We start from the raw sequence: 15,656 nt of genomic DNA on the forward strand, positions 1-15,656 counted from the left end.
TTGATTCAGGACTTAGAATTTGGATTCATTTGAACTCTTGTGATTGTGGCGATGAGCTCTACGATGGTACCACTTCATTTTATGTATTTGGGAAACTTTAAAAATGTCAAAACTCAATCTTCATTATTTTCTATTAGAAGTCCCTCCTAATATCTCAAAAAAATCAATAAAGGCCTTTGATCCTCCCAAACACTACTCTTGAAGTGATTGATGTTTAACAAAACATGCAACAATTACTAAGTATTACATAATGTCTAAGGTATCAAGGTAGGTACATTACATTGTGACCCTAACACTAAACATAAACTTAACCCTAGCTCTAATCCTAACCCTAAACCTAATCCTTATGTTAGAATTGTGGTGCTAATACTAATCCGAATCCTAAGCGTAACCATATATATCATTCTTCAAAATCTTACTCATTAACGCCAACACTGACTCTACACCTTGGCCATATGCCATAATCCTAATGTAAACCTAGCCTTAATTCTATCTTTGTAACCTTAACATTGACTATAATCCTTAACCATATGTTGTAATCCTAATATAACCCATAACCCATTAGAATTACCCTCCTAACCCAGTTATGTACTTCAGAGTGAAAGGCATTAACATGGCTTGAGTGCAAAGGCAATGTGACACTACCCATGCTCCTAAAATCACCATAATTACTTTGACATGGACCCCGTCTTCTGATCTATGTTGCACTGGTTCACTAAGAACTAAAAACAGTTAGCTTACCTTGACACAAAGCCCCATCTTCTTGCCTATATTGCACTAGTTCACTCAAAACTACAAATCAGAAGGCTTGCTATATATGATTAAGTCGCATATAGAGGTTGTCAATATCAGCAGACAAAACTGAAGAATCTAAACTTATAGCACCATGAGTGAGAACCCTAGGGCTGATAAAGTGTACGAATCAATATAACTAGCAAAAGAATGCTCAAAGAATGGAATGAAAGATAATGCACTAGATGAATCAATAAACTCAATGAACAATGATAGACGATGCTTGGAACAAGAATTAAACTTTGATTACTCACACAAAGGTTGAATTACAGCTAAGATTGCACAGAGATTAAACTGATATTAGACTGAGATTACAGCTGAAATTAAGCTTAAGACAGATGCACCACAAATTAGCGAGAGAATCATGCACCATATGTACACAATTGAAGCCTGTAAAAGCATTGTTCCAGTAGCATAAAGACTTGATTATATGCTGAAAATACAAGAGATAAGTGATGCACACAGAATAGGCTGTTTATGTACTGACTTACCGACTTAAGGGTAAATCAAGGTAAATAATCAGGCTGTAAACTTGCAGAGATGGCTTCAAAACAGTGGCAACAGCTTCCCTTTTGTTGCAATAAGTGTCTTGGTCGAGTAGAGCTCCAAATAATGTATAGAGAGGCTCTCAATGTGCCCTTTTTATAGGAAAAAGAGGCAAAACACCCTTCAGCCTTTTCATGCATGTAAAATGGATGAAACGTGCCCCATGCACATGTATGGCAGGTGAAAAGTGTCCCCATGCACCTCGTGCAGTGGCAAGTGTCGTAATTTGCATGTATGACAAATATCCTTAAAATTCTCATCCCTCCAGTTAGGACTTGACATAAGCCCAAAAGGGAAGGTTGCTCTCCTCATCCAGACAAGTTGATCTATACCACATGCAATGCCATATCAATAAGTTCACTCCACAGTGACACATGGCACTGTCATGTTGGTGACAAACACACTAATTTTTTTACTATTCCTATTTAGGGTATTTTAATAGTCATCATTACAAACAAGTTTATTTTGTGAGAATCCATCTGTAGGGTCCTCACATTGGAGCTGACACTCCCAACACCTCCTCTTCAGATCCAGTTGGGAGGAACCATACCAATACTTTGAGTAATGACCTTTAATTGTTTCCCATTCAAGGCTTTGGTAAACATATCAGGAAGCTTGTCTTTAGATGTGCAAAATTGCAAATTGAATCCTCTAGCTTGTACCTGCTCTAAAGTAAAATGGCAAGCAACATCAATATGCTTTGCCTCGGTATGATAGACAGGATTGGTTGCAAGAGCAATAGCACATTGACTATCTAAGAAGATGGTCATGGGCAAGTTTTGATCAACACGGATGTCTTTCAACAGCTGTAGGAACCATAGGGCTACAGATGTTGCCGAATAATAGGCTTTATATTCTGCTTTTGTGGAAGAACCTAAAACTGAAGCAACATTGTTTCTTGGTAAGCTAGCACACTGGCCCACCAGCAAACATGAAGCAAAACCCTGAAATTAATCTTTTATCATCTATATTTTCAGCCAAATTGGCATCACTATCCAAATATTTGAATACCAAGTAATGCCATAGTCAATTGTGCCTGCAGCATATTTCACAACCCTCAACCGTTCATGCCAATGATACATGGGGAATGTTAGAAAATCGGCTTTAAGTACTAACTCAATAGCATAGATCTAGTCTGAGTTCAGTAACATACCAAAGAGATCCAATAAGTTGCCTGTACTTTGTTGAATCTTCAAATTCTAGAGACTTGACATCTTTGCTTAATTTGGAACATGGCACAAGAGGACATGCAATAAGTCCACAATTCTTCATTATATATTTGAAAAAAAGCTGTTTCAAATATTTGAATTTTGAGATGAAAATGTGATCTTTGAATGGCCACAATTCCATGTTCAGCTAAAACACGCTTTTCAGCTGATTAGCATTCTTAAACAGCCCCAAAACACACTTAATTAATGAAAAACCCTAAAAAGGGGAGCGGATCGAGAGAGTTTCAGTGATCCCCCAAAAACCCTAACTCTTTGGGGCACCCTTCAACATCTATAAATAGACAGGTTTCCCCCAATCAATCTAATCCCTTTTTGCAAGTCTCTCACCCTTGTGTGCAGATTTCAGCCATCAGTCTACCTCCACGTGGCTGTCCAGCCTTTGCGACTACTACCACCTCTCCATCAGCCCTTGCAGTGCCTTGGCGCCTTCCTCCAAGCTGTCGCCCACTGTCTGGTGCCATCTTCCAAGCTGCATTTGGCATCCACCTGCCATCACCACCATCTCTCAGTGCCTGAATTTGACCCATATCAGCCAAGCATCAATCTCCGCACCCTCCAACTACCTACGTTTGGGCTCCCTCTGCCTAGCAACAATGTGGTTGCTTCCCTCTCCATTAGGCGACATCCTTCAGCTTGCGTTTGCACCCTTCTAGAGCCGCCTCGCATCATCTCTCTCTTCTGCAACTGTCGTCTCAATCTCCTCAACCTCCTGGCATCAGCGTTTTGCAGATTCCTCACTCCACACTCCGACTAGTGGTCACAAACTTGGGATCCATCTCCGATGGACATCACTCTCCGACACTTTGCTCTACCCTTGAGTATTTGTACACTCTTACATTCATTTACAGTATTCATTCACTTTAGAGTTGTGTCTTCTCTCCCTTCTTCTGTTTGTGTCTGAGTTTTGAGTTTTGCATTTACGGTTTGAGTTTTGCTTTCTGTGTCTATGTCTATTTCTTTGTGTTTCTATTATGGTCATACACTCTATGTTTCCTCAGTACAAACCTTAGCAGTTTTCTTCACATTCCATCCTCAAATATCAATGAAGAAGAGCTAAATCAATCATCTCAAATTGAATGAAAAGCTATTGTTTTATAGAAACTATGCTTGTTGCATTTTCTCCAATCATGTTAAATCATCCACATACAAGATGACTAGAACAGCCACAACATTTTCAGCAAGTAATACATACAAATTTGAGTCAACAAGAGAGCATAAAATCCACAATCAATGAAAAGCTTGTGAATTTTATGATACCAAGCCCTTTAAGCTTGTTTTAGAATGTATAGAGATTTCTTCAACAAAAACACTTTGTCTCCTTTTTTGGGTTCCAAAATGCCTAGAGGTTGTTCAACATAGATCTCTTCATAGAGATCTCCATTCAAGAAGGCTAGCTTTACATCCATTTGATGAATTGGTCATCCATTTTGTGCACACAAAGCAAGTACACAAACTAATGGTTCTATACTTTGTTGTAGGAGAAAAAGTTAGATCAGTGAGTTTAGACTCTTTTAACATGATTCTTAATCATTTGGGGGAAGTTTTGTTACTGGCTCTAGAAAAACCAATTCCAACAGAGGAGTTGCAAATGGTGTAATAGAGTCAGGAAGATTTGTATGCTGCATTTCAACATCCTCTTCAAGGTGAGGTGAAGAGAAAAAGGGAAATTGGAAACCATTTGCATCTTCATCACCATATTTATGGAAGTCTTCATCAAAGATAACATCACAACTTGTGATCGCTACCTTTTTCTTTGGTTTCCAAATTCTATAGGCTTTACTTGTGAAACTATATCCCACAAATATATAAAAAAATTTACTTTCGGATCAAGCTTTCTCCCTTCCTAACTAGAACATGCATATATGCAGTGCAACCGAAAGTCTTGAAATAGGACGTTGATAGTTTTATACCTATAAAGGCTTCCCATGGAATCTTTCCTTGAATAGCTTTGGTAGGAACACGGTTAAGAATAAAGACAATAGAATTGACTACCTCTCCCCAAAAACTCTTTGGAAGACTTGCAAGAGCTATCATGGATCTTGCCATTTCCATCACTATTTAATTTTTCCTTTCTAGTACCCCATTTTGTTGAGGAGTATAGGGGGTGAAATTTTGCCTTTGGATGCAATCTCTCTTGCAAAGTCCACTAAAGAGTTCATTGACAAACTCATTTCCATTGTTAAGTTTTCACATTTACAAACTTTCATTACTTTGATTTCTCCACTAAAGTACACCGCTATTCAAATTTGGTGAAGGCGTCAGATTTAGCCTTGATAAAAGAAACCCAAGTCATTCTGGTAAAATCATCTACAACCAACACGAAACATTTATGACCCCCAAGAGAACAATGATCAATAAGTCCACAAATAGCCATGTGAACAAGACAATATACTTCTTTGGCACAAAAGTTGACAAGCTCCACGCACGTTACCTGTGTAACAATGAAAGAGGGAAGCCCTTTCACCAAGTGCTACATCCTCTGTTTTGTAGAGATTGGCAAATGCCCCAATCTAATATGCCAAAGAAATGGAACTTCATGCTTTACATGCACGTTCATGTCAACGTGCAGCGATGTGAAAGGATATGCACAAACTGATTGTAGATGTTGAACATGGAGAGAAGAGAGGGAGAAAGAGACATGAACGCTAGGAATGATCAACGTTGATAGATCATGGCAAAAAGAGTACAAGAGGGTGTGCGCATATGCTAACAACCAAAATCTCGGTACAAAACTAAAGCGACACATTGTTCAAAGGGCAACCTGTTTATAGACTAAAAGTGGGGGCACAAAAAGAGCGAGTTAGGTTGCAAAAACAGGGGACCAACTGAGGGCAGGTCGGCCAAACTACCATGTGGCCATCCAAGCTGCCCTAGTTGGAGTTGAAGGCATTGCTTGCCTCATCAATACTTCGATTAAACCAGTAAAAGTTGATTTACTTTATTAAAGCACTTTCTGAATTGCTTAGGAATTAGCTTGGGGGCTGGAAAGAAGAAAATTTTGTGTGTAAATTCATCAAACCATATACCAACAAGGTTTATGGTAATAAAGACTTTACACTTGAACTGAAGACTCAACGACTGGGACCATTGGTCCTCTAATGTGTAAGCATCCATGAAATTGGATATATTGAGAAAAAAAAAGGGGAAGTTGCAAAAAAGATTGGGCAAACTATTGAAGTTATAACTCTTTTTTTTTTCTTTTGCCAATGAATGCAAGTACATCACTTTGAAAATGCATCGAGGAGCAAATGCATGAAGCTTTTGGGGAGCCTTATGGGCCTAGAAACACCTATGTTTTGAAGCAATCTTCTTTAAGGGTTTGAGGTCAGTCATTAACCCATAATTCAGGAAAGGCTTGTTATTCACTATTTGGATAGCAAGTATTTGCTTCTTTTATACTCTAGTTGATACTTATGGGACCCATTTGTTATGTTCGGATGATGTAATGATGCTCCAAAAGGCATACACATGAAGGATGTCACTCATGTGTCCACTCATGAATGAGTTCCACTTCATTTTAAACTAGCTTATCTCATAGGGCATTCACTTTGCAAATAATATGGGACTGGTTTGGTCATTACCTTCCCCAAGGCTAGTCTCTTAGGAATGTTAGTAGCAGATATGTCGGCTCATGTGTGTCTATGCATGCAGAGGCTAAGCACATTATTTAGGATATTTTAGGCATTTTTTATGGTCTCCATTTTGGTTGTATTGGGCATTTATTGGTGGCCAACCTGATTATATTGAGGACATATTTTTGTCCTGTATATTCAAGCTCCTCCTTCTCACTCAAGTCACTCATCTACCATCACACGTGTGGAGACTCCAAGAAGAGAGGAGCCAGTGCCAATGCCAGTGCCCACACAGCCAGTGACTCACTGCTGTATGCGACTGGTGTTGGATATATGGATTCTATTTCCCGAGCATACATTTGAGTTCTCATCCGTATTGTCTTCTTCAATGTTCTTTCTTTCCCTTTCTCTTTTGTCTTGTGTTTCTGCAATTTATTACAGCATATGTTTATGCTTCCATTGCTGCTCCACTTCTGACATGGTATTAGATTTCAGATTCTATGCTCCTGCTGTGTTTTCTTTGCTGATTTCAAGATTGTTTTGATCGTTGTTGATCAAGCAACTGCTGCTCCAACTGAGCGACCTGTTTTCCTACATTTTTCCTGACATCAGCATCCGTACCGCTTGTGTCAGCCCCTCTCCTACCTGCATGTCAGTTCCAACCAGCGTTTTGGTGTCTCTACATCTCTTCCTCGCTGGGCGACTGTCAAAAGATGATGTACCAGCGAGAAAGTAGGGTTTACGGGGAGGAACACGGAATGAACTCGGCACAAACATGGAAAAGAGAAGAGAAGAGAAAAAAAAACTCTAATGAATGGAATGATGAAGTTTTGAATCATGGAGTGAATGTGATACAAGGGAACAAGAGTGCCGTAGCACAAGGAAGATGATAAAGACAACCACGAACCACGAACCGCAATGTCCTCCTAAAGGGGTGTGAGGGTAGAGGAGAGGCTGGAGAGAAGAGGTGACGGACTGAATGAATTAGCTGTGGTGAATGAATGAGAGAGTGGCCTATAAATAGGCATAGTCAGTCTAGGATGGCGCCCCTTTTTGGGGCTGCAAACCCTAAACGCAAAATACAGAAACACAAAAAACGCAAACTGTAGGTGAAGGGTGAAGGGTTTCTCAACACCTCCTCTCAGGCCCAAAAAGGAGAACAAGAGAAGAGTGAGGTGGAGATGCAATGCTACATGCTGAAGAATGCTCATGCAACAGGTGCCACTTGGACAGTGTCCCTCGTGGGGAAATTCTTCACTTGCCCAAGCACCCGAGTACAAAGATGATGAAAACATGCAATGCATAGGAGGAATGTCGGACTTTGTGTGGTGCTGAGAACCATAAGGATATGCCCGTACTCAATCTCGGGAGGTGGCTCCATGCTGACCAAGTGACCAAGGCAAGAAGAAGATCCACCCTGTAATCTGAGAATACCACCTAAAAGGAGACCTTTGAAGTTAATCAGGAGACAGGATGAGCTGTAGAACCCGAAACTCAACTTCGGGAGAGAAGCCACTAGCTCCGTGCATCCATGCTAGAAGGAATACGGACAGTGTCCCTCGTGGGGAAATTCTTCACTTGCCCAAGCACCCGAGTACAAAGATGATGAAAACATGCGATGCATAGGAGGAATGTCGGACTTTGTGTGGTGCTGAGAACCATAAGGATATGCCCGTACTCAATCTCGGGAGGTGGCTCCATGCTGACCAAGTGACCAAGGCAAGAAGAAGATCCACCCTGTAATCTGAGAATACCACCTAAAAGGAGACCTTTGAAGTTAATCAGGAGACAGGATGAGCTGTAGAACCCGAAACTCAACTTCGGGAGAGAAGCCACTAGCTCCGAGCATCCATGCTAGAAGGAATACGAAGGCCTAGTCACCAAGTCGTGTTGAAGATCCAAGGGCCCCGATCTAGATAGATCCTCTAGATCCTGGGTATCAGTAGAAAAGATGACTGGTCGAAGACAGCCACCCCAAGAAGGTAGAGGATGGGTGAAAAACTTCATGTGGAGTAGGTTCCCCCTCGGAGGTGGGAGGTGGAGGGGCCCCCGCTAAAGTCGAAGAAGTAGATGCCCCCTCTGAGGGCCAAGATTTAACATCCCCCTCTGAAGTAGATAGAGAATCCAAAAACTCATGGATCACGGACTCCGAAATGTCTGATGATGAAGGAAGTATCGTCAGTCGTGCCGAAGAAGGTATATGGGGTGCCGAAGAGCTCCTAGAGGTAGCCTCTCAAACCTGAGTAGTCGAGGGTGGGGAAGGGTAGGGCTCAAAATGAGCAAGAGATGGGCAACAGTTACTGTCTCTCAGTGGAGCGGACTAGGTAGCCAAAGAAGAGGAAGGAGTCAAGCAGCTATCTCTCGAAGGAGCGGATTGACGAGGAGACGGTATTAAACAATCACTATCTCTCGGTGGAGTGGACTGCAGAACGGCAGGTCATGGAAGCCATTGTATCTGAAAATGAGTGGGAGAAGATTGTCGCTGGCATTGTGACGATCTCCAAGAGATCGTAGCACCAATCGATCCTCCATGTGCTCGAAGGACTTAGTACGCATCGAATGCGTCTTATCGCCTTGAGCATAGTACTCTGATAGCTGATGTAGAACAATCTCTGTGGCCTAGAAAGGAGAGGTGGCACAAGGAGTGCCTGGTGGAAGACGCATATACTCTTGGGGGGTGGGGAGCAAAGGTCGAAGTTGGCAAGCATCGGTGGTGTGTCTGGTGATGCCACAGTAGGAACACCCAGTAGTCTGGTCATCTATTGGTAAAGAAGCCATGGATACCAGTGTGCCTTATTGAAGAAGGAAGAGGTCCGCCACCATGAACCACGAACCGCAATGTCCGCCTCAAGGGGTGTGAGGGTAGTGTGAAACATGAATCGCAATGTCCCCCTTAAAGGGGTGAGAGAGTAGTGGAAGGGCTGAAAGTGAGTTGCCAGTGGGAGGAGGATGCGACCAGCAGTAAGAGACTGAATCAGTAGAAAAACACAGATGAGGAGAGAGAGACTAAAAACGCAGGCAGGACAGCCTGCAGGTGAGAGAAATACTAAAAACGTAGGTAGCAGGTGAGAGAAATACTAAAAACGTAGGTAGCAGGTGAGAAAAAGACTAAAAACGCAGGAAAAAAACAACAGCAACAGTCAATTTGCTGAAATCAGCTCCGAACAGTGTGTGATAGGCTGGAAACAGGCACCAGACTGTTCTAGACAGCAATGGCCAGCTTGGACCGCGATGTCCTCCGCATTCGGGGTGTGGGCAGTAAGCTAAAATACCTGAAATCTGCAAAAACGAGATTTTGATGCAGCCGAAGAAAAAGAGAAGTGGATGCCGGACCCGCCACCAGTCTTTTCCTTCACTGGAGTGGAGGATCTTTGCCGCAGTTTGAGCAGATTCAGCTCTGATACCATGTCAAAAGATGACGTACCAGCGAGACAGTAGGGTTTGCGGGGAGGAACACAGAGTGAGCTCGGCAAACATGAAGAAGAAAAGAGAATAGAGAAAAAAACTCTGATGAATGGAATGATGAAGTTTTGAATCATGGAGTGAATGTGATACAAGGAAACAAGGGTGTCATAGCACAAGGAAGATGATGAAGATAGCCATGAACCACGAACCGCAATGTCCTCCTGAAGGGGTGTGAGGGTAGTGGAGAGGCTGGAGAGAAGAGATGACGGACTGAATGAATCAGCGGTGGTGAATGAATGAGAGAGTGGCCTATAAATAGGCATAATCAGTCTAGGATGGCGCCCCTTTTTGGGGCTGCAAACCCTAAACGCAAAATGCAGAAACGCAAAAAACGCAAAAAACGCAAACTGTAGGTGAAGGGTGAAGGGTTTCTCAACAGCAACTGCATTATCAAGCCATTTTTTCTATTTCAGGCAGTTTTTGGCTAATTTTTGGACTTTTCGCAGCAGATTTCTTCTTGTTTTGGTAAGATTTTGGTAAATACTGCATGTGAACTCTCATTTTCTGCAGTCTACGCTTGTGGTATGGCTGTGTTCCCTCTCCAAATACCTTCTTTTCTCTACTTCTCTTCTAAATTCTCTACAGATGGCTCCTCCGTGCACGTCCACTGGTGATAAGTTACATGGACCTGATTACCTTACATGAAGTGCTGTGATGAAGGCTTGGTTTATACAAAAGCAGTTATGATACGTGGTTTGCAGAGCCATTGAATGTCCTCAACGACCTTCTCCTGTTCTAGCTGATTTTGATGAAGATAACCATGAGGAGGCAGTGCTTAGATGCGATTTGGACGATTCCCGTGCTTACTCGGCCTTGCTTCAGTATATTTCCAAAGAAATCGGTTACCTCTTGCAAGACACCTTCTAAAGTATGGATGAAGTTGCACCTGATGTACATGGCACCTTCCACCATGAGGGTAGTTACTCTTTATGGACAACTTTAGCAAATTACGTTTGAGGCCAAAGATACTATCCAATATTTTCTACTTCGTGTGACCCAGATCCAAGACCAACTTCGGTAAATACAGTCTGCCCTTCCAGAGGCTCATCCTTAGGAAACTTAGGCTAGTTTCCTTTAGGCTTAGCCACACCTTTTCAAGTCTTCCGCTACACACTTCCTTCTTTCATTTACTTCTGCTACATCTCAATCCCACAACATCCAAAGAATCTCAATATGAAACATATAATATGTAGATTTCTTTTCTCATCTTTTCATGTTGGGTTTTGTATTTCTGTTAAGACTACCATTGGAGGCCCTACCTGGGCTAAAGGGTTGTTTTTCATTTCTACCTTGGTGAGTATGGCCTCCATTAGCATGAAGACAAAGATGAGTACTTCTTTCTTGAGATCGAGCATCCTTTTCCCTTATCTTGGCATTCGTCTTTCTTTCCTTTTCGTTGAGGTATTTTTTTCATTTAACCATCATTTCCTACACTACTAGTTTGTTTTGATTTCATGACAAGTACACTACTACCTTAGTGGTTGCTCCTTTGTATTCTTGACTAGCATAGAAACTATCTCCCGAGGTTGAGTTTCAAGCATGCTTATGATACTTGATCAACATTGGATCCCTCTCCCGAGATCAAGTATGGGCCCATCCCAATTGCCTTGGTGGCTAACTTTTCCCACCTCTTCAAGTGGGGAAGGATCAGATCTTCCTCCTCCATCCATTTGATCCATTTGCATGGTGGACTACTATCCTAGCGTTTTTTTACCAACATGGAGCCATCTCTCAAGGTTGAGATTTGGGCTTGCCCATGCCACTTGATCAGCATTGGAGCCTTGTCCTAAGATCAAGTATGGGTATATTCCACATCTCCATATGGCGGATTACCCTTTGTCTATTCCGGCTAAGGGGTGTCAGGTCTACCTTTATCATCAGATTCATTATGGTTCTTGACACCACACAAAGACCAACACCAAGTTTCTCTTCCTCCTTCAGCACTGACATCCATGGTTGAGAGGGGGTTCCTACCCTCTCTTACTATTCTATAGATTTTGGCATTTGTCTTCGACATCGGTCTCCTTTCCTTCTTATACCTCCCCTTTGCATTGCACAATCATCATCATCTTTGTAAAAGGACTTGGGCAAGTAAATAATTTTCCCACGAGGGGCACTGTCCAAGTGGCACCTTGTTGTATGCACATTCTCACCATGTAGCATTATTCTTTGCACCTCATTGTGTAGAGCATCCCTGAATGGATCTTGAGCTATCTCCACCAGAAATTCTTCTACCACCACACCTTCCATACTTCTTTACCTTTTTCCTCATCATTAACATCCTCACATGATCAGGATAGCTTATCCATTTAGTAATGTGTTGGATCTAACCATCCCTTTTCATTCTCCGCTTCCTACCCCCCCCCCCCCTCGAGGCACAATTGCTTGATAGACCGCTAATCATATCTTCTCAAAGACCAAAGAAAAAGAACGAAACAAAACAAAAAAACCCATTAAAAATGTTCCATGTGGTTCCATTTGCCTTTGCAAGTCATGTTAGACCACTATGCAGTCCATGAGCATCCTTTGTCCGATGCCTTGGCCTCTTTGGGGTAATTAATTAAGCTCCCTTGGTTATATAACCATCACCTCTATAGCTTGGTAAGCCACTGGCAGCCGACGTGCAGCCTTTGTTCGATGCCCTAGCTACTTTGGGGTGAGACACCTTGGGGTAAAAATGGGCTTGAGCTTTTCTTCCAGTTCCTCCTGTTGTGCTAAGAAATGCACTTAGCCACTTAAACAGCCCCAAAACATGCTTATTTTAGGCTTATTTTAGCCAAAACCCAAAAATAGGGAACAAATCAAGAGAGTTAAGTGGGAGAGGATCTAGAACCCTAATTTTCTATAAATAGGCAGCCAAACCCCCACTCTTGTTCAATCTCGTTTTTGCAGATTTCAGGTGTTTCGGCTTGCTGCCCACACCCCGTTCACGGAGGACATCTCAGCTGAAGCTCCCCATTGCTGTCTCCATTAGTTGGCGCCTGATTTCCAGCCCTCTTCACGCAGTTTGGAGCTGATTCCAGTCAGGCGACTGCCGTTTTTATGCAAACCTACTACCATACAACCTACCACGTCATCACAGTTCTGCTGCCTACGTTTTTAGTCTTTCTCTCTCCTGCAGGCTGTCCTGCCTACGTTTTTAGTCTTTCTCTCTCTTGCAAACTATCATGCTTGCGTTTTTAGTCTCTCTCTCTCCTCACTGTTGTCTGCATCAGATCCAGCTTCTCATTGCTGTGTTTGCTGGTGTTCGACATCCGAAGGTTGCCTTGTTGTGACGGGATCCATTCGGAGTACGACACACTCTCCAGCTCATTACCCTTACCCGGATCCTTGAGATACAGGAGTTCGAGGTACAATATTCATTCACTGCATAGTGTGTTTGCTGCATAAGCATTGTATATTCAATAGTCATATCACTTCATTCAATCAATGTGTTCATTGTCTCTGAGTTACCCTAACCCTAACTGTGTTCTTTTATCAGTCTGTGCTTTGTCGTACGGTTTCTGTTTATGTTTCTATGTTAGGGTATTTCTTTACATAGTATCAGAGCCTGGTACTCTCTAAGAAACATAGGCCTTTGATCTGAAAGCTCTACACAAGAAGCAAAAACAACAATAGATTCAAATGCCTTCGAACACAACACTGATTCAATCTCCAGAATCAACTATGCCGAGAACCAAGCGAGAGTGAGCCGATCAACTTACTCTACAAAGTTCCGACATTATGAAAGACACTTCTGATTACATGGAAGAAAAGCTAGGCAAGCTGACCTCTGAAGAATACAAACTAATCATAGCTTATCGACGAAAGAAAATTGAGGAGCTCGATCGAAGGATTGCCCTTCAAGAAAAGCTTCTAAATGAAGATATGCATGAATTTCTCTCTTCAGATGTTGCGCATAAATTTGATAATGTTGCAAGGCCCTTGAGACCTCCATCAAGGACGGGTCCCCTTCTTGGAGAACAAGACCCGGAGTATGTTCCTTTCTTTCATCCTCTTCCGTCCACTTTGGTGCAAGGTACTTTAGATTTGTCTTCTGTTCCTTCTTCTTTTACCTCTTCTGCTTTGCAATATTCTAGTAGAGATCCTGTGGAAAAAGAGTCCATTCTATTCACTACGGAAAAAAGTCCAATCTATTCACTACGGAAAAGGTCCTCTTAAGGACCAATTCTTGTATGTTAACACACGTCATGGGGATTATAAGAAAAAGCCAGGTACCTCTTCTTCTAACCTTCCTTCTTTTCAGTCTACTTCATCAGAATGAATTTGGTATTCCTTTTTCTTCATTGCATGGTACATCATCGTCTTCACACTTTCATTTCCAATCATTGAATGATAAAAATGAACAAAATGCATCTGCACCTCATACACCTCATTTTCAAAACCCACCCATCCCACCACATTCTTCCGTTGCTTCTCCGCTTTCATTCACACCATTTACATTTCCATTTCAGACATCTCACATCGCACCACACATCACACCGAGGGGTTATGGAAACATAGGCACATCCTTTAGGACCTCATCCTTACCTCTGTCGGGTAATGTTCCACCAACTTTGCACACACTTTTGGAATCATTGTATCCTAGGTATCCCCCCAAGTCTCTCCCGAGTGTGGATCAGTTGACTGTTGGGAATAAAGGGCCATCGTGCCTTTAATATGTACACGGGTGTGAACACACCCTTAGCATATTATACTTTCATATATACATCTATCTAAAAAACCTAAAGTGGTACACTCGTCATTGTACTGGAAAAAAATGTGCTCACTCTCTACTCTGCTCTTTCGCACTCTCTATGTCTCACTGTGCATATGACAGTCTGTCTTGATCTTCATGCCTAATCAATTCCGACAAACTGGTATCAGAGCGTAAGGTGCTGCGGAGATAGACAGGCTGAGGCACAAGACCAAAATGGTGACGAGACAGCTCAAAGGCAAGCTCTCAGTGGGCAGCAGACTGACTGTCAGACGCAGGTCCAACATGGACCAATGGGCATGACGGACGTGGACCAGTGGCCGTGACGTCTACAGGGAGCACCGACGAGGCGCTAGTGTGTCGGGCAACAGTCGACGACCAGTCCACACAGGTCTAGCGCATAACAGGGCAGCAGTCGAGCAGGGAGCAGGCATGGCAGCATGGCGCTGCAACAGACAAGGCACGGACCAGCGGGACTCAAGGACTCACAGACGCCAACCAGCAAGCGATTTCAGTGGAGCGCACGATGGTGACGGGACCAACAGGCGAGCACGCGACGGGGAGGACGGGAGGCAAGCCTGACGGGTCAACGGACCCATCATCCGAAACCTTTTTTTTTTCCAAAAAAAAAAATCATTTTCTTAAACTCCTTCCTCTAACCGGGGCTCGCCCATGCAAGCACAAAACACAAATTTGTGCCATTTTGGCCGAGAAAGTTGGGGCTTCACCAGATTGAGCACTGTTCATGAAAAATTGAGGCATCTGCATCGGAATTACAGACGTTGTGCGCATTTGAATTCGGGATTTCACCAAAATTGTTGAAATTTTGCTCACCTGAGTGAAATTTCTCAACATTTGGCCCAGAAATTTAGGCATTTTGCTAGATTTGGGAAATTTGATGCAGGACAAGCAAATTTGTCTCAGAAATTGCATGAATTTGTGACATTTTGTCCCCGACATTTGGGGCTTTTCATGTACATGCACAAATTGGGCTGAAATTAACCCAATTTCTCGACATTGAGGCACATTGAACCCTGCGCAATTTGGGGCTTTTCCAATTTGGGCAAAATTTGCGCAACATTTGGTCATTTTATGTACATGCGGGTTGAATTCCGCGCAATTTGGACATCAACACTTGGTAAAATTTGGGGGTTTTGCTGAAATTGCTTTATTTTGGCAAAATTGGACAGTCCTATGCATGACAAAAGAAATGCAGATGTGTGTTTGACGCTTTGAGCACAAAATTTTGGGGCTTTTTTGACCGTTCTGTCAAATTTTATGCCCGTGGGTACATGTACAACAGAAATTGCAGCTGAAATTTTGGGATTTCTCGTGTAATGTGATGCACATGCCCTT

General features: G+C 42.6%; 1 protein-coding gene across 3 annotated transcripts in view; it reads right to left on the minus strand.

Annotated features, from left to right (window-relative positions):
- Nucleotides 1–15,656, minus strand: part of LOC148035365 (uncharacterized) — a 244,427-nt gene that overhangs the window by 202,428 nt on the left and 26,343 nt on the right. The gene's annotated exons all lie outside the window — the stretch shown is intronic.

The sequence above is a fragment of the Lygodium microphyllum genome, chromosome 6, assembly GCF_053477565.2.
Source record: "Lygodium microphyllum isolate KBCC chromosome 6, Lygodium_microphyllum_v1.1.10, whole genome shotgun sequence".
Classification (NCBI taxonomy): domain Eukaryota; kingdom Viridiplantae; phylum Streptophyta; class Polypodiopsida; order Schizaeales; family Lygodiaceae; genus Lygodium; species Lygodium microphyllum.